Here is a 22,556-nt window from a genome sequence, read left to right as displayed (position 1 = left end):
TGTTTTCTTCCTGGTACTGCTTCCTCCCATCCTGCTCTGCCTCAGCTGTTTCAGAAGAGAAGATCATGTGATACTGTTTTTTCTGCAGCTGGCCATTAGTGTAGCAGTTGCCAGTGCTACCCGTTTGCATTTTTCAGACACTTATGGTCTAAGTCCATCTGACACTGTTTGAAAAAACAACACAGACAACTAGTGCTTCCTGTGCTATGCACTGAGGAAATGAAGTAAAGGTTAATGACAACTAAAAATTCAAGAGCAGTTCTGTTCATAATCTTCAGATCAGAAGAATTTGTTCTTTCTTTTAATCTGTAAAATCTTTCCATTTAATATAGTGAGATTATTTCTACTCAGTTTTTGATTCTACCCAGTTTGTAAAGTAAGGATAATAAAAAATGGTGTTTGCTTTCTCAAGATTGTTCTTTAATTTTATGCACATCAGTCCTTTTTTTCTATTTAAGTAAATAATTCTAATTATTATTAACTTTGTAAACGAAGCTCTAAACAAGCTACTTAAGTTTTTTGTGTATTAGGCAAGACAACAGATTAGAAATGCAATGCCACCTGGGGTTGGAATGTGTTACATTTCCATGCAAATTCCTTTTGTATGTTTTATGCCATATAGTATCATTTAAAGTATTTGTTCATGATCCCATGTCATATATGATACAAAACCTGTGTCTTTCTAGGATGGTGTATTTCATCAGTTGTTTTTTTAACTCAGCCTGGCCTCAGAATATGCAGTTTTGACCAAAGCATTTTCTTGTGTATTTCAGGTTGCTAACTTGTTTCGTTTAGAAGGTAAGATACCATTTGCTAACTCTCTGGGCCGTTCTGTGTACCAGGCAATAAACAGCAAAGCTGGATATATTAGGTATGAACAACATGGAATATTAGACAGAAGACATCTTGTTGGGGCTTATTATTTCATTAGTCCATTGTGAAATGAATCTATCAAAAGATGTGGGCATGTGTGCTGTCACTAGAAGATGAAGGCATTAGGATTAGATGAAGGCCTGTCCAGACTGCCAGGTCTAGTTTGGGTCCTTAAAACCATACTTCACCCTATGATAAAAATAGACCTTTTCTAACAGCCAATGCTGTTTCCCTGGGCTGTTCCCTACAGTTAAATCCATTATTGGTCACTGCGAGAGCAACAATGCTAAAGATAGACCTTGATCTATGAAGGAAAGCCATTCTCATGTTCTTAGTTACTACCTCGACTCGCTTTACAGTTGATGTAGAAAAACAGCTTCTTCCAGAGTAATCTGACTTAGTGTGGACATTGCTGTAGGATGAAATATGCCTTAGAAGTGCCATTTACTTATTGCTGGCTACCAAAGAAGTCTTGGCAACTGGTTCACATGCAGACTTCTGTATTTTAGACGCTGAAATTTGAACAGACAGGCCCTATGCACCCCTTCTTAAGTGAGAGTCCTGGGGATGCTGATAAGCAGCTGCTTCCATGAGCAAGAGCTTTGTGGTGAAAACTGACTGTCCATCTTTCTCACTCACCAAGCAGAGTTTTGAATTGAACTCTGGGATTCTAGAGGTATGTTGGACAAATTATGAGGCAGCAGGTTAGGTACCACTAGTATTACCCAACAGATCACACTGTTCTGGAAAATGAGAGCTCCGTGCCTAAGGGACATACATGTGTTCAATGTCTGGTTAACTTTCTTTAATATTTAAATACTGTCTGATGTTGTAGTGAGGTGACTCTATCTCCCACATTGGTATTTTGAATTTACCTGTGTAACAGTAGAAACAAATAGTGGCCTGGTTTTGTGAGTATTTGAAGAAGATGGGTTCTTTCTGTGGCACAAAGAACTAGGCATGAATAAACAGTGGTCTAAATCTAGGCAATTGTCACAGGTAACAAAGTAAGACTTGCTATGAAAGGACATTATGAACATTATGAACACTGTGCTGAGGAAGGGAAAAGTGTGTTTAGTGGGTTGCCTGGAAGGGAGCATATGCCTAGTATCAAAAAGGACACACTTCATGTAATATACCAATAAATGGAAACATTAGGTCTTGGTAGATGTGCAAATATGAGAATTGTGCAGCTATGCATATATTTATTTTAGAAGTACAGCTTTGTGTATTGTAGAGTGTGAAGGTTCATATGCTGAGGAATTCCATGTAATAGCTATTTGTCTGATCCAAAACTGACTGTGAAATGTGGGTGAGACTGCCTGCATATCAGTTACAGTGTTTGATAAAGAAGAGTGGGAAAATCTGTTATATCATTTGTGGCACATTCAATGCATTAATTTGATTTTATTTTAAGGTCAGTATTTTTTCCAGCATAAGTTCTGAATGAGAATGTATATTTTGATGATAGAAAACTTGGCCAGTAGGGCAACCTTTGTCCCCCCATTTTTAACATCTTTGGAAAAGAGTTAAGATTTGTGGAAAAGAAGTTGTTTGTGGAAAAGTTAAGAAAACTGGAAAAGATTTTGTCTCCTTTTGATTCTTAATTGATGTCTGTCACTTCCTTTACCAGTGGAGGCTCATCTGAAAAAGAAGGCCCTTAGGAAGAGGATGGGAAACAGTGTTCATGTCAGTGGCTCCCCGTTTAGACTGAACAGAGTATGTGGTCAAGAATAGGAATGTTTCTTTTGCCAGTGGCATTAGGTGAGAGTAAAAAATGTGATGTATCATTAAAATGGGCAGTATTGTAGCTCAGTTGATGGTGTCTGTAACATCTCTCAGGGACTGGCAGAAGAGCAAAGGTGTTGACTGCGTTCTGTAGTCGCTTGCTGATCTTCGTGTTGTGTGTCAGGGCTGTTTCCTGTATTAAACTAAGGTCTGTGCTCATCACATGTGCATGAGGGATTGGAGACAAAGCAGCTCAGTGGTGTTTTTAACACAGTGAACAACCACAGAGGTGATGGATGCCTGTAACAGGGACTTGATGCAGAGATATGAAAAACTGAAAAATCCATGTATTATTCAGGACAGAGAAAGGCTGCAGGCTCTTGGCAATAAATTGAGCAATTAAGTGATTATTTTCTAATGTAGCACAGAGGGAACTATATGAGGTTGTCTTCATTTCAAGCTTCTTCTTAATCGTCTGCTGCCTTATCCTAGAAAATAAGTGTATATGATGCCTCTGACAGGGCTGTCATGATTTCAAATGCTTCCAGAAGAAAGACTGCAGATCTTTGCTTTTCCTTCCTGCTACATTTGTGTGTCCTCATGAGTAGTATTTATTCAGAACTCTGCTTGAACTTGAAGTTTCATCTTCTTGAAGAAATCCCCATTAGAAAAGCAAGATAATCACATTCATCCTGGAGACTGTGTGACTTAATTTCCTTTTATTTTCTCTCTGCTCACTTATAGCAAAAAAACCCTATACAGCACGGAACTCAAGACATACTCTTCCTCTTATTCCATTCTCCTTTACCTACTTTTACTGTATCAGTTCCTCATTTTCAAAGCCAGAAGAGCTTTCCCTGCAGCTAGGTACTGTTTCATCATATATCACTCTGCACTTTCCTGTATCTGACCGTTATGCTATTATGTTAAGGCCTAACTTCTGAACAATGAAGCAAACAATAGGAACTGTATTTCCTGGAATTTCATATTATTTCAGGAGAAGATATTGAGAATTTCCTTTAGATCTCTTTTTAAAAAATATTTTTCCCGATTGAGATTTTGAGTCCCTGTTCTTACAAGAATCAAGACACAATTTTTGCTATTACCTAGCCGCTTTCTTCTATGTCATTATTGGTCTGCCTTTGTTTTTGCTAAAGAGATTTTATTCAAAGTCCTTCTGGTTTGGCCAAAAAAATTTCCAGGAAGAGAATGAGTATGCCATGTTCTCCCTAGTATTCACAGCATTTGCTAACCCAAGATTTTGAGATCTAAGCCATGATTTCACAAGAATTAATAAATGATCTTCAGACAGTACGACCTGGCAATGCAAATATATCTTAATCAGGAGCAGCCACACAATCATACTTCTGTCAAATTAGCCAGTGTACATGATAGGAAATTTGCCAACCTTATGCTTTTAAACTGCTATTATGCTAGCTGCAGAAGTGCAAGCAAAACGGGACCTGGCAGAAAACCCTAGAGCTGTGGCAGACTGAAAGGAAGTGAAATTGGTATGCAAAGACTGCAGTACTTTTACAAATCCTGTCTGTATTAATGCAGGACTTCTGAAAGTATTTCTGAAGACAGAGACTGGCAGTGGCACAGACTGGGGCCAGGTGAAGGTGAAGAGGGGACAATTAAGTCTGCAAGTTACACAGTGGACTCCACGCAAGCAGAATATCGGTTGTGGGGTTGCTGCAGGTGGAGAAACCTGGTGGCTGTTGGAGTCAGTACCGTGACAGCTGATGGAGGTAGAACGCCATGCTTTGGCAGTGTTCTGATGCTCTCTGTAATCTGGGTCAGTGTGCCACCTGTGTCAATAGGAATAGCAATTGTACAAATCCTAGATTTCATAAGAATCCTGTTGATTTGTTTGTGAGTGGCATCACAGGCCAATTTCAGGGTGGGTGGTTGATATTGAAGTAGCATAATTTTTTTTAAATAAAAATGTCACCTATTTTTGCCCAGTTCAACTTAAAACAGAACAGATCATTTCTTACGTATAAATTTTCTTATGTAAGTTGCCATGTGAAGCTGAGGATGAAATTAAGAATGTTTTGGCAATTATGCAATATAAACACAAAGTATCTGAGAGATAAGTACAAATTATTTCTAAAGTGGGTTAGTGGAAAAATGACTTTTTTTGTTGATATCAATTATGCTGTGGCTAAAAGTCAATTTAATAATAATTATAGGTAAAGTAATGGAGTTACTTTCGGTAAATCCAGAATCTTGTGTGAAACCTTCCCCTTCATTATTGCAGCCTTAATGTATTAAATTATTTTTTACATATGTAATGGTATTCATTACATGTAAAGTTTTCATTTCAGTGATGAATGCCTTATATAAATTTGCAAAATAAGCTACAAAATTCAGAAAAGGTTAAAGTTAAAAATAAATTTATTTTTTCATGTTTTTATTTTTTCTCATAATTTTTCACTATTTCATGCGTTTCTGTCATTTAGTTATAAGTAGAATGAATATTTCAACTTCTGAAAAAGAAACAGTTATATAACTCACACTTGTGTTTTTTTCCTTCTTTTTTCTCATCAGATTTAAGGCATGGGAATTGTATCATAAAATGCAGCACTATAATATTTGGTGTGGGGCACTGAAGGCAGTTAATCTTAGAGAAAACTTTTTAAGCTCCATTTAAGGAGCAATCATTATTGATCAGGTTAGGCTCATCCTGAATATAAGTAAATGCAGCATTTCTGTATTATTCATGAAATACTGCTGCTTGAAAATCATAAAATCATGGGAATTAAATTGTTTTTTGTGGAAATACCTGAGTGTTCCAGAGACTACAAAGAGTTTTAAATGTGTAATTTGTAGTTGTGAAGATGGTCAGGATGAATCTGGGGACCATCCCTCAAGAGACTGTGGAAGATCCTCACTCTGGGCTGTTCCTCTCTCCTTTGCAGCACTGCTCCTGTGGCAGTCATGGAATTTCCTGCCCTTCACAGATGCAGGTCTTGTACCCTCAACACACTACACCAGTTAAATTGGCTTCTGTAACGTACAATTTCAGCTTGGATCATCACTGTTGGCCAACACTGTGAAGGACAACAAAAAAGGCTTTTTAAAATATGTTAACAGCAACAGGAGGATCAGAGATAACATTCGTCCATTACTTGATGAGGTCGGTCACTTCACAAATAGGGATGTGGACAAAGCAGAGATGTTTAATGCATTCTTCATCTCTGTCTTCAACACCAATGATGGGCCCTGGGACGCCAGGAGCCCTGTGTTGGAGGACCATGACTGGGGTGATGATAAACTCCCAGCCAACCCTGAACTTGTCCAAGACTTGCTGCTCCAGCTGGATGTATGTAAGTCTATGAGACCTGATGGGATTCATCCCAGGGTACAGAAAGAGCTGGCTGATGTCATTGCGGGACCTCTCTCCATTATTTTTCAACAGTCTGGGAGTCTGGAGAGCTCCCAGTTGACTGGAAGCTGGCAAATGTTGTCCCAATTTTCAGGAAGGGCAAGAAGGAAGACCCTGGTAATTACAGGCCTGTCAGTCTCACTTCAGTGCCTGGTAAAATTATGGAGAAGGTTACCCTGGGAGTTACTGAAAAACACTTGAGAGACAATGCAGTCATTGGCCATAGCCAGCACAGGTTCATGAGGAGAAAGTCCTGCTTAACCAACTTCATATCCTTTTATGTCAAGGTCACCCATCTAGTTGACCAAGGGAAGCCAGTAGATATGGGTTTTTTTGATTTTAGCAAAGCTTTTGGCACTGTCTGTCACAGTATTCTTCTGGACAAAATGTCCAGCACTCAGCTAGACAAGTCCATAATACATTGGGTGACTGCAGACCTGTTAGTCTAACCTCATTTCCTGGAAAAATTATGGAGAAGATCATACTGGGTACTATTGAAAGGCATTTAAAGAATAATGCGATCATCAGGCACAGTCAACATGGGTTCACAAAGAGAAAGTCCTGTTTAATTATTTTGATATCCTTCTACAATAAGATCACCTGCCTCGTGGATGAAGGGAAGGTGGTGGTTGTAGTTTTTTCAGATTTTAGTAAGGCTTTTGATGCTGTCCCTCACAGCATCCTTCTAGGCAAGTTGTCTAACTGTGAGATGAGCAAGTACAGAGTGTGCTGGGTGAAGAACTGGCTGAAGGGCAGGGCTCAAAGGGTTGTAGTGAATGCGGGTACATCTGGCTGGTGACCGGTCACCAGCGGTGCTCCTCAGGGCTCAATTCTAGGGCCAATTCTGTTCAATATATTTATCAATGATTGGGATGCAGGAGTTGAATGCACCATTAGCAAGTTTGCCGATGCTACCAAACTGGGAGGTGCTGTTGACTCTCTCGAGGGACGAGACGTCTTGCAGAGGGATCTGGATAGATTGGAGCATTGGGCAATCATCAATGACATGAAATTTAACAAGTCCAAGTGCCAGATGCTGCACCTGGGATGGAGTAACACTGAGCACAACTATAAATTGGGAGAGGAGAGGCTGGAGAGCAGCCCTGCAGAAAGGGATCTGGGGTTGCTGGTTGACGCCGGGGTCACTAGGAGTCAGCAGTGTGCTCTGGCAGCCAAGAGGGCAAATCACATCTCGGGGTGCATCAAACACCGTATAAGCAGGCAGGCACAAGAGGTGATTATCCCGCTGTATTTAGCGGTTTTGCGGCCTCACCTTGGCTACTGTGTGCAGTTCTGGGCCACACAATTTAAGAAGGACATGAAGGTACTTGAATGTGTCCACAGGAAGGCAACAAAGCTGGTGAAAGGGCTGGAAGACATGTCCTATGAGGAGCAGCTGAGGACTCTGGCTTTGTCTAGTTTGGAGAAAAGGAGGCTGAGGGATGACCTCATGGCTCTCTGCAGCTTCCTGAGGAGGGGAAGTGGAGAGGGAGGGGCTGAGCTCTTCTCCCTGGGGTCCAGTGACAGGACTCGTGGGAATGGTTCAAAGCTGCGTCAGGGGAGGTTCAGACTTCACATCAGGAAGCATTTTTTTTACCGAGAGGGTGGTCAAACACTGCAACAGGCTTCCTAGAGCAGTGGTCAATGCCCCATGCCTGTCAGTGTTTAAGAGGCATTTGGACAATGCCCTTAATACCATGCTTTAACTTTGGGTCAGCCCTGAAGTGGTCAGGCAGTTGGACTGGATGATCGTTGTAGGTCCCTTCCAACTTGAATATTCTATTCTATTCTATTCTATTCTATTCTATTCTATTCTATTCTATTCTATTTTCACTACACCTACCATAACCTTTCTTAACCGTGAAATCTGAGCGCAGCATGTATTTGCCTTACGTTACATTAATAGAAAATCTGTTCTAGTAACAAACACAGCTTGGTAAGTCTGAATGCAGATCAGCTTTCTTAGTATTCCATGTTGTTTCCAAAGATATTTTTTTGTCTTCCTGTATCCAGAAACTTTGAAATATCTACTTGACAAACCTTTGTTCACATGCATTTATGTCCTTTATAGTACAGCTGTCACACTAGGAAAGTTACATTAAACAGCTGCATCAATGATCCTAAGACATTCTCAACCACTAAGGAAGTTATAGGATCTGCATCTGAAGTTTCAGTGCTCCCATTCTATTAGCAGGGAGACTTCTTTTTCTTGTGTGTTCCTAGAAAAGGATATGTAGGTACCTTTTTAAGACCAAACAGAAATTGCCAAAGTTAGACAAAAGCATCTATGAAATTTTATTAATAATTCGTAAAAGAAAACCTAATCCTAATTTTTTTCATGCTGTCAATATCACATTAGAGAAAAATCTGTACAAAACTGTAAATGCAACTGAGACAGTTCTGTTACTTCACAGAATCAAATACTAGCACACAAACTTACATATTTTTTTAAAAATAATGTATTCACTGGCTTCTTTCTACATTTTCACCTATAATGTTGAAGAAGGGAGACAAACTATTCATTCTAAACATTTCCTATTATAGTTAATTCTTACACAAAGGTATAGTATATAGCATAGTAGAGCTATAACCTATCTGCAGCTTAATTGATAGAAAGTGAAGTCAGAAGAAGGACTAGAACCATGCTTTTCACAGTCCAGAGTTTGAATTGTTCAGAGTAATCAGCAAAGAATCGTCCCCTTAATATACAGAATTTTGATACGTTGCTTTGAGAGATGAAGCTCCTTGAAACTAACATTGCAGTGATGAACTTTGACTAGAAAAATGCAGACTCAGCTATTGTAAGAAACCTCCTTTGCAAAAGGAAAATATTATGCCTGCTAGCTTTATACATGATCTGCTCAGGCATTGGGTTCTAACAGTGGTTGCATGTAAGTGTCATTTATTACAGAATGGTATTCCTGCTACTGGATGACATTTCCATTACAGTATGATATCATCCATTAACTTCAGTTTACAAGACTATTCCCATCTGCCTGTGTTATCTTCATTCCATATTCCTAAGGTATACTAAAAATGTCATGACTATCTGTTCATTAACGTGTTCTAGGAAGAGGGCTTAATTGCAAAAGTTACAGTTTCGGTGCTTCCTGCTTTATTTGCTTTAAAGAAAACTGTCGTGCTTCCTGTTCTCCTGTAGTTGGGCTTTATCTTGCACTGATTTTTATCAGTGCATCAAATATCTGATGGATATTTTTCTTTCGTCTACTGGCTGGAAAATAGCTTTCTTACTCATTCTGTGTGACCTTACTACAGAACTTCATTGCCAAATTACTAAATTTACTAAATTAGTAATTACTAAATTACTAACTTGATTACTAAATACTCTTGGCTACCTCCATAAGAATGTGGAGGAAAGATCTTGAATGAACTTATTATTTATAGGCATGAACTTTATGAACACAGTTTATAAGAAAGGCACTCACAGAAGGAATATATTTATGAATGTCAACCATCTTCCTAAACAGCTGCCCTACTTTACACATAGAAGTACTCATAATGTTTTCACAGATTATGTAAAAGACTTGTTGCACCAGTTGTCAAGGACTTTTCTACGCTGAGGACAACCTATGCAGCAATGTTTAAGAGTTACCTGAAATCTTCATATATGGGATTAGGGAAAAACTGGTACTGTCAGCGATGTACCCTGACATCTCAGTGATATATAAAGAGCATTTTTATGCCATATTTTCAAAAGTACTTGAAGATGCAGATAGGCATGGTGTAGGATTTTCAGTGGCTGAAACCTGTCTTTGAAATCAAGAGGCATGATGCTTCCATGCTCTGCTGGAAACGTCACTAGATACCTCCTTGCCTTTGCTAATTCTACAATGCATTTAAATTCCAGCCCTCTGAGCATTGAAGGTAAGCCATTATTCTCAGTTGTTGATTTTCCAGTTCTGATTAAATCATAAGAAATGAATCAGAATTATATCTTCCTTGCCTTATCTGAATATGTGTCTGCAGGCAAAAAATCAAATATGATACTTCAGTATATGTTATGTATTACTCTTCTCATTGTAGGGCCTATGGGCCTAGCCATGTGAGAGTGCTTTTATGTTTTTACCGCTTGACAGAGTAGGAGACAGTCCATGCCTTGAAGATAATCAAAATAGACAAACCAGATGATAAGGCTTGAGTACCACATCTGAATTAGGATTATAGTTTCCCAGAGAAGGAAAAGAGAGGTCACAGTATTTTTGTAACGTGACAGAGGAGATCTGGGACAAATTTACCAGTTTCTCCAGAATCCCAGACCAATGCTTTGAACGCAAACAAAAGATAGAAAATGTGCAAGGAACAGTCTGCTTTTACCACTACACTTTTTTGAAAGCCTATTTTGAGATAACTATTGTCTTTGATTTACTGAGATAGCAAGATGGAAGCAGAAATATTTAGCAAGTCAGAGGGCTTGATCAAAATATCCGGCTAGATGTCAGGACTGAATACTCCCTTGCACATTCTTCAGTGTTAAATCCAGTTGTTCTTATCACCTGTAATTCCTAAAGTAGATGCCTGAAAAATGTCTTAGTGAGACTGCTAGGTGTACATAATGAGTCTCCAGGCAGATTCAGCCCTTAACATTTTTTTTCTTTAGACTACTCAGCACCATGGATACACAGTTGAGGAATAGCTCCAGTTTGTTCCTTCAGAGCATTTAGTTAGACGGCTTTTGACAGAAATCCCTAATCTACTTCAAAATTTATATTCTTACTTTCTCTATTAGGGTATTGGTAAGATGTGACTTCATTATGGCAGCCATGAATTCTTTGAAATTTTCTGTAAATATCCTATTTAACAGCTGTTGCTATTTCTGTCATTTTTGGAAGACTGCATTACCACTCGTCAAAAAACATGGCTGTGTTTGAAAGCGAGTACAGGCCTGAGCCACCAGCTACAAAGTGGAAGCACCTCTCTTCTGCAAGCTTGTTTGCTATTATTGTTCATGTCGATATTTCTCCATACTTCAGAACAGCTGCTGGTGTCAACCACACATGTGGATTGATAGCCTGTCCTGGTTTCGGCTGGGACAGAGTTAACTTTCTTTTTAGTAGCTGGTACAGTGCTGTGTTTTGGATTTAGTGTGAGAATGATGTTGATAACACTCTGATGTTTTAGTTGTTGCTAAGTAGCGCTTATCTTAAGCCAAGGACTTTTCAGTTTCCCATGCTCTGCCAGCAAGCAGGTGTGCAAGGAGCTAGGAGGGAGCAGAGCCGGGGCAGCTGACCTGAACTAGCCAAAGAGGTATTCCATACCATGGAACGTCATGCCCAGTATATAAACAGGGGGGAGCTGGCCGGGAGGCGCAGATCGCGGTTCGGGAACTAACTGAGCATCGGTCAGCGGGTGGTGAGCAATTGCATTGTGCATCACTGGTTTTTTCTTCCCCCCCCCTTCTTTTGTTGCATTCCTTTTCATTACTATTATTATTATATTTCATTATTACTATTGTTAGTATTATATTTTACTTTAGTTATTAAACTGTTCTTATCTCAACCCACGAGTTTTACTTTTTTCCTTTGCTTTCCTCCTCCTCACCCCACTGGGAGGGGGAGGGGGAAGCGGCTGCGTGGTGCTTAGTTGCTGACTGGGGTTAAACCACGACATAGCCTCAGGATCGGATGCAAGTATCAGTATATCACTGAAGTTTTTAGGAGGTGGTTTATTCACCACAAAAATGTGATGTATGCTCTGATAACGTTGTCTGTCTGTTCCCATTCAACCTCCATGGTGTCTCTCTCAACCAATGTTTTTAAGATATCTTCATTCAAGACCAATGACTTTAAAATACATAGTAGTTTTTGGCATCCTCAGTTTCATCCATACATGATGAAAATACATACCTTGCAACCTTTCCAAAAGCAAGGAAGCATTTACACTTTTCCTACCTGATTTCAAGGAATTCTTTTCATCTCTGTTTCTAATCTCCGGTACTGATGTGAGGTTTCCTTTACTTCTGACAGGGTTTAAAAAAACCTTCTTGTTCTTGTCTCACTTTTTCCGTATGTACTGAGATATGCTTTATCAATTTTCTCTAGTTCTTATTTATTTCCCTCATTCTTCTGTATCTTCTATATTGGTTTTTTTGGTTTTTTGTTTGTTTATTTTCTAATTGCTGCTTTCCTCTCATCACTGAACCTAAGGGACACTTTAGCCACAGCTGACCTTTAGAAGCTGACTTCAGCACAACTATTCATCTGAATACAGAGGGACAGCTATTGCTAATGATGCTCTCAACTGTCACACAGAAGACCTTTATTCCACTGTATGTCCACTAGTGGTCTGCTTCCTGCTTTGCCCCAGTGGTGTCATGAGACTGCAACCCCTTATCTAAGCAAGACAGGAGATGATAAAAAACCTCTGTTCTCACAAGCTCAGCCACTGCAAGGAGAAGAGGTAAAGTGGCAGGATGGCTACGAAAAGTTCCATAAAAGTGTATGTGAGTGGACACGGTAATTACAGAAGAGACTAGCCGGGTGCACTGTTCATCTGCAGTCTGACAAGTAAAGAGAAATTAAACAGCAATGATTTAAAATTTCAAGCAAACATGAAGTGTTTCTGATATAAGTGAATTTCATACGTATTCACTTTATCCATTGCATGAAACAACCATTTCACTGTTTCATATTCATGTTTGGTTTTTGATGTATGTTTTGATATGAAAGCCTGAATTCCCCCTAAATTATAAACACTCCAAATAAAGATGTTTACTTGAAAACTGATGTAAAAAAAATTTGTAAGACTTTAAGATATTATAGAAGCACTGATTAAATGCAAGAGTTGTGTATTAAAGAGCCCATGGATCTCATCAAAGACTCAGTTTTATTTTCGTACTAGGATACATCTTTCTGCACTAATATCACTAATATTAGTAGGTCTGATCAAAGGATAACAGAAACCTCATGTAGTCTTATGTTATTAAGAAAGCAAATAGGCTAGATGGTGCCTAGACCAAACCAAAGAAAACCAGCTTTTTGAAGTGTCTCTCTCATGTCACAGCTGCTTTAGAAAAGATAGCTTGAGAATTAACCAAATGCGCTATGTAAAACATGAGTGAAATAGAACAGATAAATCCATTTAAGTAACTCTTGAACTGTATTGATCTTTCATAAGCTTAATGGTCTGAGCATCCTAACAGACAGGAAAGCCAACAAGTTACTTCTGTTTGCACCAGCACCAGTGTGCTGGCAGGGGAACCACCCTGCAGGAAGCCGCAAGAGTGGCAACGTATGAAAAGCATCAGGATAGTGACAAAGAACATTTGGGAAGAGCCAGAATGAAAAATAAACAATCTATCCATGCTTATCTGTACTAAAATACAGACATCTTCACAATCCCTAAAGCCTGCCCATAGACACACAAGATCCATCACCAGCTCAGTGCTTCAAACTTGAGGGTGACTGGAGTCTAAACTGTGAAATTCAACCAGCTGCTAAGACCGTATGCAAACAGACCTGTTGTTTCAGCCTTATAACAGTCTTCTCTAATATTACACAGAGCTGAAGAAAACATATAAATACACTCAGCTTTGAGTAGACAAGGGCTAAATGCTCTGAAAATCAAATAATATTCGCTTCAGCTGTAGTGTAAAACAGAGGTTACTTTAAAGCAAAGCTGTCAGATAATGCCCAGGCTGGGCTTAATAAAGAGTTTGCAAAACATAATGTTAAGAGCAATCTGTTCTTAAATGCTCTTTAATCATTAGAAATGTACTCTACATTTCTGGAAACAACAGCAGTATGCTAGTCTATGAGGATCAGAGAACAAAAATGGCTGTAACTAATGAATCTAATTTCACTTTTTTGGGGGGTGGGTAAATGGATACGTTGCTGGGTCTACGCCTCATATATGTGAGAATAATGTATATCATACCTGAGGCAGAAGGCAAAAGAGCCCTGGAGCTACAGTTTTATTCCCTCTCATCTACCTCCAATGCAAGCCAGCAGCGAGCTCTTTAACATTCCCAGATGTGACACCCAAGTATTACTCTGTGATGGGAAGCTCTTCTATTCCCAGTTTTGGAAAACCCCACGTTACCTTTGTAACACTGACATTGACAGATCGTAAGATGAATCTGGATCTAGTGTTATTAAAAAGAAATGTTTTAAATGTGTCACTTTTTTTTAAGAAAATGCCCCATTGAGATTTATTTAAATTAATATGTATTACTGAAGCTATTCAGTCCTCACCAAGGATAGTCATCAGTTATCTTCCACAGCTCTAAGAATAGTTTAAATTTGACTAAAGCAAAACACTGTTTTTTTTAATTATAAATATACATTATGTTTGGTTGTGTTCCCATTCAAAAATGGGTAAAAGCTGAGCAATAATATTGGGAGGAGAAAATACTCCACTCAACCATATTAGTATTAAAGCACTGAGTTTAGCAGTGCACTTAGCACTTCCAAACAACCAAAGAACAAAAATTGCCTTAAAATCAGCTGTTGCAGCTGATGAGTAGAAGCATCTTTTGCAGATAGAAGTCATGGTCCCATCATGAGAGACAGACAGGTAGATCGGATTGGCTGTGGATGCCCGACTGACTTCAAGGGAGCCACATGTGACAGTAACAGCCACAGCATCTGCAATTCTTTGCAATTCAGTACTGAACTTCTGTTTGAAAAGACTCATCTATAGCTTTCTTCTTAAAATATTAGGTCTATCTTACAGACATACAGGACCTATGGAGAAAAATCAGTTTATTTCTTTTGCTGACTCTGTAACAGTAGTGAATTAATAAATACTCAAGGAAGATAAAAATGTTAATTTAAACTACACTCAGGAATAGAAACAAAGAAAGTTATGTTTGCCAAATGAAAATCAACTAAGTTTTTAGGTTAAGAAGTCTTATTTTCCAGCTTCTAAGGAAACACTACCAACAAAGCAAAGCAAATAACAAAATTTAAATTATTTAAAAAATACTTGCAACTGTGCCTTCAACGGGAGTTAAATTATGTTGCCATTAAACTTTAAGGACTCTTCCCAAAAGGACTAGATCTGTAGTTCTCTTAGCTGGAGTTTTGCCAAGTTTTCATGTGATTATAGCATTAAATGCTGGGCAAAAAATAAATTTGGGAGAAATGCAATTCGTCAAAATTAATTGATAGAAAATACTAAAAAGAATAAAGAAAGTACAAAAAAAGATTGTTTATGTTTTGCATGCATGTATTTGAAATGAATAGTTATCAACAAAAGTCTTCATTTGGAACTAAGTAAAATTTAACAAATGTGCATATTTTTATTTTTGAAGATGCATTTGTGCAGCAAACCTGTATAAACTGATAAAATAAGTCTTGGGGTTTTGTGCACTCTGAAAAAATGGGAACAAGAAGTATTTCTTCCAATTAACTGTTGAAGCCTGGTTCACTGCTGATTATTTCTGTCACACAGTGGGAAATCATAAAAACTGAAGAAGTATTGGTTACAAAAGTACTGGAAAAGAAAAATGAAGAGAGGCATAAAATGTAAAGAATTGTTGTTTACTCGTGAAGCAAAATTCAGAAATGCCTTAAAGTAACTCAGTTTCCTTTTTAAGCTTTCACTTCAGACTTTTATATGAGAAGAATATAAGAAACTTCAAAGGAAATACATCTTTATATATTTACACAGTGATTTAAGCACTTGTATATATCTTTCACACTTATATTTGTATATTCTATAACTAGAGCTAAGAAAGTTATACAAACATGTACATACAAGAAACAAATATCAACTCTCACTCGTAGAGTGCACAATAATCCCTGAATCACTGAAACCATAGTAAAATGGCTCAAGTGGCAAGAAGGAGACCTACCATCTGTATCCTGTAAATATACAGAAGTGGCTGCTGCTTAAAAAAATAAGGAGGAGGGAGGCAGAGGAAAGAAAGCTAGAGTTCAGAATGAGGATTTAGTGAAAAACCAATAAATGGTCTAAAGATCATGAGGAGTTCAGGAGAACTAACAGATAATCAAGACTGCAGGGTGGAAGAAGTACAACAAACATTTTCATGTCATTTGCAGTAAAAACAGTAGAATTTAATAAAGATGAACATGAGAAGGTTCAATATAAATTTAATATAGTTGTGCAAAAATGATCCCAAATACTCTGTAAAGTAATAAAGACTTAATGCAGAATCTAGTTGCCATTTTTAAAAATACATCCAATACCAAGGACATGCTTCTACAGAATTACTTACACAATTCGTAACACCTATATAAGGTGACATTTTTCTTTTCAGTTTTTTTCATGCAGAACATTATCTCCATTCTACAGATGAAATGTCAAGGTACAGAGATTTTAAAGATAAAAAATAACATAGGTGGCGCTAAGGAAATCCCTTATATTATTAGTATAATGTAACAACTTTGAACAAGTATGTAATTTAGCAACAGATAACTTGTATAACTTGATCTCAAGTTACAGTAATAAAGTACATACACGAATAAATAACTGAAATTTCCCATTAATTGGAGGGGTGGGGGAGTATCTAGGAGAAGAAACAGCTGACTAAAATATCCATGTTGGAATCCCAGGTATGTCATGCTCTGCCCCTTGACTTTTGAGTAAGTTTCTACTGTGGATTTGACTTTATTTTACCAATTAAAAAAAAAATTCTGGAAGGCAGGGCATCATAAGGTGGTTGGAAATAAGTTGATATCTGAGAAAGGAATATTACTTTTCCATGTCAGCATCCTCCTGCTGGGCATCACCTTCTAGAAGAGAGTTAGATCTATGCCAGGAAGATTTTCCCCTGCCAAATATTAATCTTATGGAGATCAGGACAAATTAAAAATTTGACTAGACACCAGACTCTAGCCATTCCACTCTTTCTAGAAGAAACCAAGAAATAGAATAATTCAGATTCTGTGAATGCTTTCAAGAATGACAAGATGTTTTTCAAGAGACCAGTTCATTTAAGAAATAGTTTGTTCCTAGCTCAGAGACACAGAGTTCAACCAATAAAAGCAGCACAGAAAAACTGCTAAGTATATTGTTTTACTATTTTTTATAACCTTTGTTTGTACTTGACAGGCAAATGGTTAACATCTGGACTTTCAGACAAGTGCCTTCCTTATATGAACAGTGGAATTCACATCCCGATAGTGGTCGTTAAATTACCAGGGAGAAAAACATATGAATGATGCATGTTTCTAGGAATGAAAAGGTTCTAGGTAAATTCTTGTTTTGCCAAGAAAGCTAATTCACAATCTCAATCTTTTGTACCATTTTTAGGCAAGTTGTTATTACTAACTCACTCCAACATGTTCATATCCCACTAAAGCATAGTCGTTAGAGCACGTGTTTGGGGGCAACATGCTCATAGCCAATGATGATAGACTACAATTCCATTTAGTTTTGGATAAACAAGTAAGAAATAATTTGTATGCTATAAAACTATTATTGCTTCCAGAGCTTTGAGAAAACAGATGTGCATTTCAGCAGGGGGTTTTTGTGCCTTTTGTCTTCCACTCACTTATCTGTTCTCTGCAGCAAACAAAGCAGAAACATGGAAGAACCTTTCACCTTTAGCCTCTTTTTTCCCTCTGTTCATAGTTTTTCTTGACTTTTCCTATGCCTTATGATACTATTTCTTGCTGTCACTCCCCAGAGAAAATTTTCAAGCTTTTGAGTGGTGCTGTAAAGGCAGAATGTGCAGCTTTGCTCCAGCAATACTCTCTTCAATGCGTAAGACTATAGGAACTATCATTCCTAACATTTCTTTTGCAGAGTACTCAGATTACTGCTAGTCTTCAGGAAACATTAAATTTTATCAATTGGATCCCACAGCAGCCCCGAACCTAAGCCTCCTTCAGGCTTACTGTGCAGTTGTCTCTTTTTAGACAACTGGTGCAGGATGTGCTATGCCTGAACTACACTTACTGTTTTAGTTTTAAAAGAGCAGGAGGTCAGAAAGGGGCCTGAAGAAGAGACAGGCTGATCCAAAGAAAAGAAGAGAGAAATACTTGGATTTTTATGAACGTGTTTTGCTACAAAACCTGAATGAGTCCTCAGGCAAGGTCAAAAATTCACTTGTTAGGTAGTGATGGCATAAATCTCGGTAAAATATTTAACTATGTAAAAACCACTCTTCCATTCACAACACATACATGGTTATGTAGAAAACACTTCTATGCACTTATGAATTACATCTTAGATGACCACCATTGAAAGAGCAATGTTCTCCTGTATAGAGCAGCTCAGCAAATAAGGCCCCTATGTGCTTGCCTTCATGGCCCTACTGCTTTTGTATACAACCGGATACCTGGCACATCCCTCAAACTGTGATGAGGTTAGTTGTTTTGCTAGCTGCAAAAGTTTACTTGAGAACCCCAGGGAAGCATCCAGATTGTTAGTGAGAATTTGTTTCGGACTTGGATGAAAATCCCCAAACTGACCATGAGCTGGCTCCAGCAAATGTGCAGATCCATTCTCAGAAATAATTCCTCTAGATAGGAGGTTATTTTAGCTATGTTACTTTATGTAGATCTTTGTGTTCCAGCTGACTTCGGAGAAGAAGGGTGAAGTTTTGCCACTGCATAGATGAGCTTTTTCATTTTTTTCTTTTTCCCTATCAAATTCTTGCAAAAAGAAAAGGATTAGCAGAAGAGGTGAAGGTTGCTGACAAACATTGATTGTTTGGAAGGATGGTTCAGCTGTCTCCTGCTAAAACCTCCATGCATTTTATCCACAGAAATATTTCGTCACCGCTGTCAAGCTTCCCCTACCTTCCCAAGTAAACAGTCAGAATGATTTGTAGAAACTAGCTGTAACTCCTCACTCAGCGATGCAATATGTGAGGAAAGGTTCTTGAAAAATAGAAGATTAAACTGATGGATCACTTGAACTGAAAACTGCTGGGTCAGATCCATCCCTGGTGTACCTCTACTCACAGCAGATGAACTTGGCCTGCTGTTGCTCAGCATACTTATTATCGGCCTGGGAGCGTGGGCTAAGGGTTAAAGGCACAGTGCAAATACCTGCCGACAGCCCTGAGCCCAGTCAAAAAAGGAGAGGACTGTATTCACCAGTTATTTTCATGAGAACTTCATAAATTAGCAGATTTGAAGAGTAGAATTTGGCCTACTATGCAAACAGAAACACAGTAGGTAACAGTATAACTACATGTAGATATAATTCAACATAGAGAAGGACATGGTAGGAAAATAAATGTTCCAAGTATTTGACATACAAAACTACAGGTACTGTATCTGGAGAAGATTTGCACAGGAAGAGTCCTGGATCTAGGCAGCTGTTAACAGAACAGTGTGAAGCTGGCAATGAAGTACCCAGTCCTAGTCTTTTGCCTATCCAGAACCTGTCAGCTTTCCCAGCTCCTCTTTTGCTTCTGTCCTAAAAAATGTGGTCTGTTTTCATAACAGGAAAAAAAAATCATCAGGTACATTTTTAAAAGGGGCTGTCCAGCTTTTGAAGTTTAAAAAAAAAAAAAAAAAAAAAAGCGCCTCCTCTCCTGAGAGCCGTTCCTCTGTAACTTCTACAGATTTTTCTTTGGTGTGCCTCCAAGCAAACCCATGGTGTGTCCCTCCCTGCACCTTCTTAATGCCCTCTCTCTCTTGGATTTAATCTGCACGTCTCAAAGCAAACTACCCATTTCCCCCATGACCACACAACCCACCTTTCTCTGTCTTTATCCTCCCTGGCTAAAGTGCAGCTCTTTTGTCTGCCAGAGGCAGGCAGCCTGGATGCTTTGGGTCCATTCCCTGCCCTGCTGAAGGACTGAGGACAAACCCCACCCCGAATTCCTGTACAGTCTCCAAGGCTATAGCTGGAGATGCAAGAAGAATTAAATATAAAAGAAAGCACTGGTTTAAAGAAAGGAGGAGTATTTGAACTAACGGTCTTATCCCCATTTCCAGCTATCAATATTTCTAGAGCTGCTTGATCCACAGCAGGACCTCCCCAGTGCGTTTTGCCAGCTAGAAAGCAAACTAGAAGCAACATGAAATATCAGTCAGGAAATGGCATGGAAATGCTGTAGTTCTCTATAATCAATGTTCTGTTTGAATACGATGTTAATCTTCATTACACCATTTCATATTTATAACAAAGCCGCTTGTCACTCAAATGAATCCAACCAAGCTACATCCTTCGGTTTAATTTGGTTTTGGTTTAGGTGAATAGCAAAACATCTGTCTGTGGTCTGCTTATCTCTGACAGTGGCTGGTAAATGCAAGAAAAAAGTGAATTTCAGAATGTATATCAAATCTCAATGCTTCATGTAGCTTGACTTTTCTCTGAATGCAACATCACCTATTTGTATAAATAGTAATGTATTACACAGTTTTTCTCTCTTGCTTCTCCCCCCCCCCCCCCCCCCCCATTAGGATACCGAATATAGTATCCTATGGCCTCCCCACTAAGTCGGGGACATTTTGAAACAGAACTTTTTTCCCCCTTTAGCGAGGAGGATGTCTGAGAACACACTGTCCAATGCCAAATCAGAGCAGTGAAGTAATGCCTCCTGTCCAATTTCCTTTTCTTGCCTTCTTTTTGGTCCAATTTGCTGTTAGTGCTTGCTCGGTGAACTAATAAATTGATACTGAGTTCCATCACTCCACAATCAGCAAATCTTGTTAGTTTGGGTTTTAAAAACACTAATAGGACCTTTGTACTGTGATATTTCAAAAGTCAAATACCCTCAGTATAACGGCAGACAAATGTGGCCACAGTACTAATCCACATAGCATAAAACAAATCTCACTATTCTTCAGGTTGGGCTACAGATGATTTATAAGCTTTTATGCTGACTGAGGACCTAATGGAGCAAATCTCACTTGCATGAAATAGAAGAGGCAACTGCTGGCTTAGTAACATACTCCTCACCTTCACCTGAAATCCCCAAGAAACACTTCATTTGGCATTTCTTGAAAAACTAATCGGGGCATGAGAACAGAGTAAAAGTAAGGAAAAGACATCCCTTACTTTCTGTGTTCCAGTGTCAGCATAGAATCATAGGATCATAGAAAATCTCAAGTTGGAAGGGACCCATGAGGATCATTGAGTCCAGCTCCCTGCTCCTCACAGGACTACCTAAAATTAAACCACATGACTGAGAGCATCGTCCAGACGCTCCCTGAACTCTGACAGGCTTGGTGCTGTGACCACTCCCCTGGGGAGCCTGTTCCAGTTACTGACCACCCTCTCAGTGAAGAACCTTCCCCTCTTGAGGAAGCTGAAGACTGTGATGACGTCACCCCTCAGCCTTCTCTTCTCCAAGCTGAACAAACAAAGTGACCTCAGCCACTCCTCCTAAGTCTTGCCCTCGAGACCTTTGACTGTCTTGGCCACCCTCCTCTGGACACACTCTAATAGTTTGATGCCCTTCTTATATTGAGGTGTCCAAAACTGTACACCGTACTTGAGGTGGGGCCGCACCAGTGCATTGTAGAGTGGGACAATCACCTCCCTCGACCAGCTAGCTATGCTGTGCTTGATGCACCCCAGGACAGGGTTGGCCCTTTTGGCTGCCAGCGCACACAGGACAGACCTTCCAGCTCTTTCACCAGCTTTGTTGCCCTCCTCTGAACGCATTCAAGTACCTTTGCATCCTTCTTAAATTGTGGGCCCCAGAACTGCACACAGTAGCCAAGGTGAGGCCGCAAAACCGCTAAATACAGCGGGATAATCACCTCTTGTGCCTGCCTGCTTATACGGTGTTTGATGCACCCCGAGATGTGATTTGCCCTCTTGGCTGCCAGAGCACACTGCTGACTCCTGCTGAGCCTGCTGTTGACCAGCAACCCCAGATCCCTTTCTGCAGGGCTGCTCTCCAGCCTCTCCTCTCCCAGTTTATAGTTGTGCTCAGTGTTAACTCCATCCCAGGTGCAGAATCCAGCGCTTGCTCTTGCTAAATTTCATATGGTTGGTGATTGCCCAGCTGTCTAGTCTATCCAGATCTCTCTGTGAGGCCTCTCTACCCTCGGGTGATTCCACTGCTCCTCCTAATTTAGTGGCATCAGCAAACTCACTTAATGTACATTCGACTCCTGTGTCCAGATCATTTATAAAAACTTGAGAGAGCACTGGCCCTAACATTGAGCCCTGGGGAACCCCACTGGTGACTGGCCGCCAGCCTGGTGTAACCCCATTCACTATAACTCTTTGAGCCCAACCCATCAGCCAGTTGCTCACCCCAACGTACTATGGACTTGTTCTAGCTGTGTGCTGGACATTTTATCGAGGAGGATACTGTGAGAGACAGTGTCAAAAGCTTTGCTAAAATAAAAAAACCCCCACATCTACTGGCTTCCCTTGGTCAACTAGATGGGCGACCTTGTCATAAAAGGAAATGAAGTTGGTTAAGCAGGACTTTCCCGTCGTGAACCCGTGCTGCCTATGGCCAGTGACTGCATTGTCTCTCAAATGTTTTTCAGTAACTCCCAAGATAACCTTCTCCGTAATTTTACCGGACACTGAAGTGAGACTGACAGGCCTGTAATTACAAGGGTCTTCTTGCTTGCCCTTCTTGAAAATTGGGACATTTGCCGGCTTCTAGTCGATTGGGACCTCTCCAGACTCCCAGACTGTTGAAAAATAATGGAGA

Source organism: Gymnogyps californianus, chromosome Z (assembly GCF_018139145.2).
Source record: "Gymnogyps californianus isolate 813 chromosome Z, ASM1813914v2, whole genome shotgun sequence".
NCBI lineage: Eukaryota > Metazoa > Chordata > Aves > Accipitriformes > Cathartidae > Gymnogyps > Gymnogyps californianus.
The sequence above is the reverse complement of the archived record's forward strand: the minus strand, read 5'-3'. Positions refer to the sequence as shown.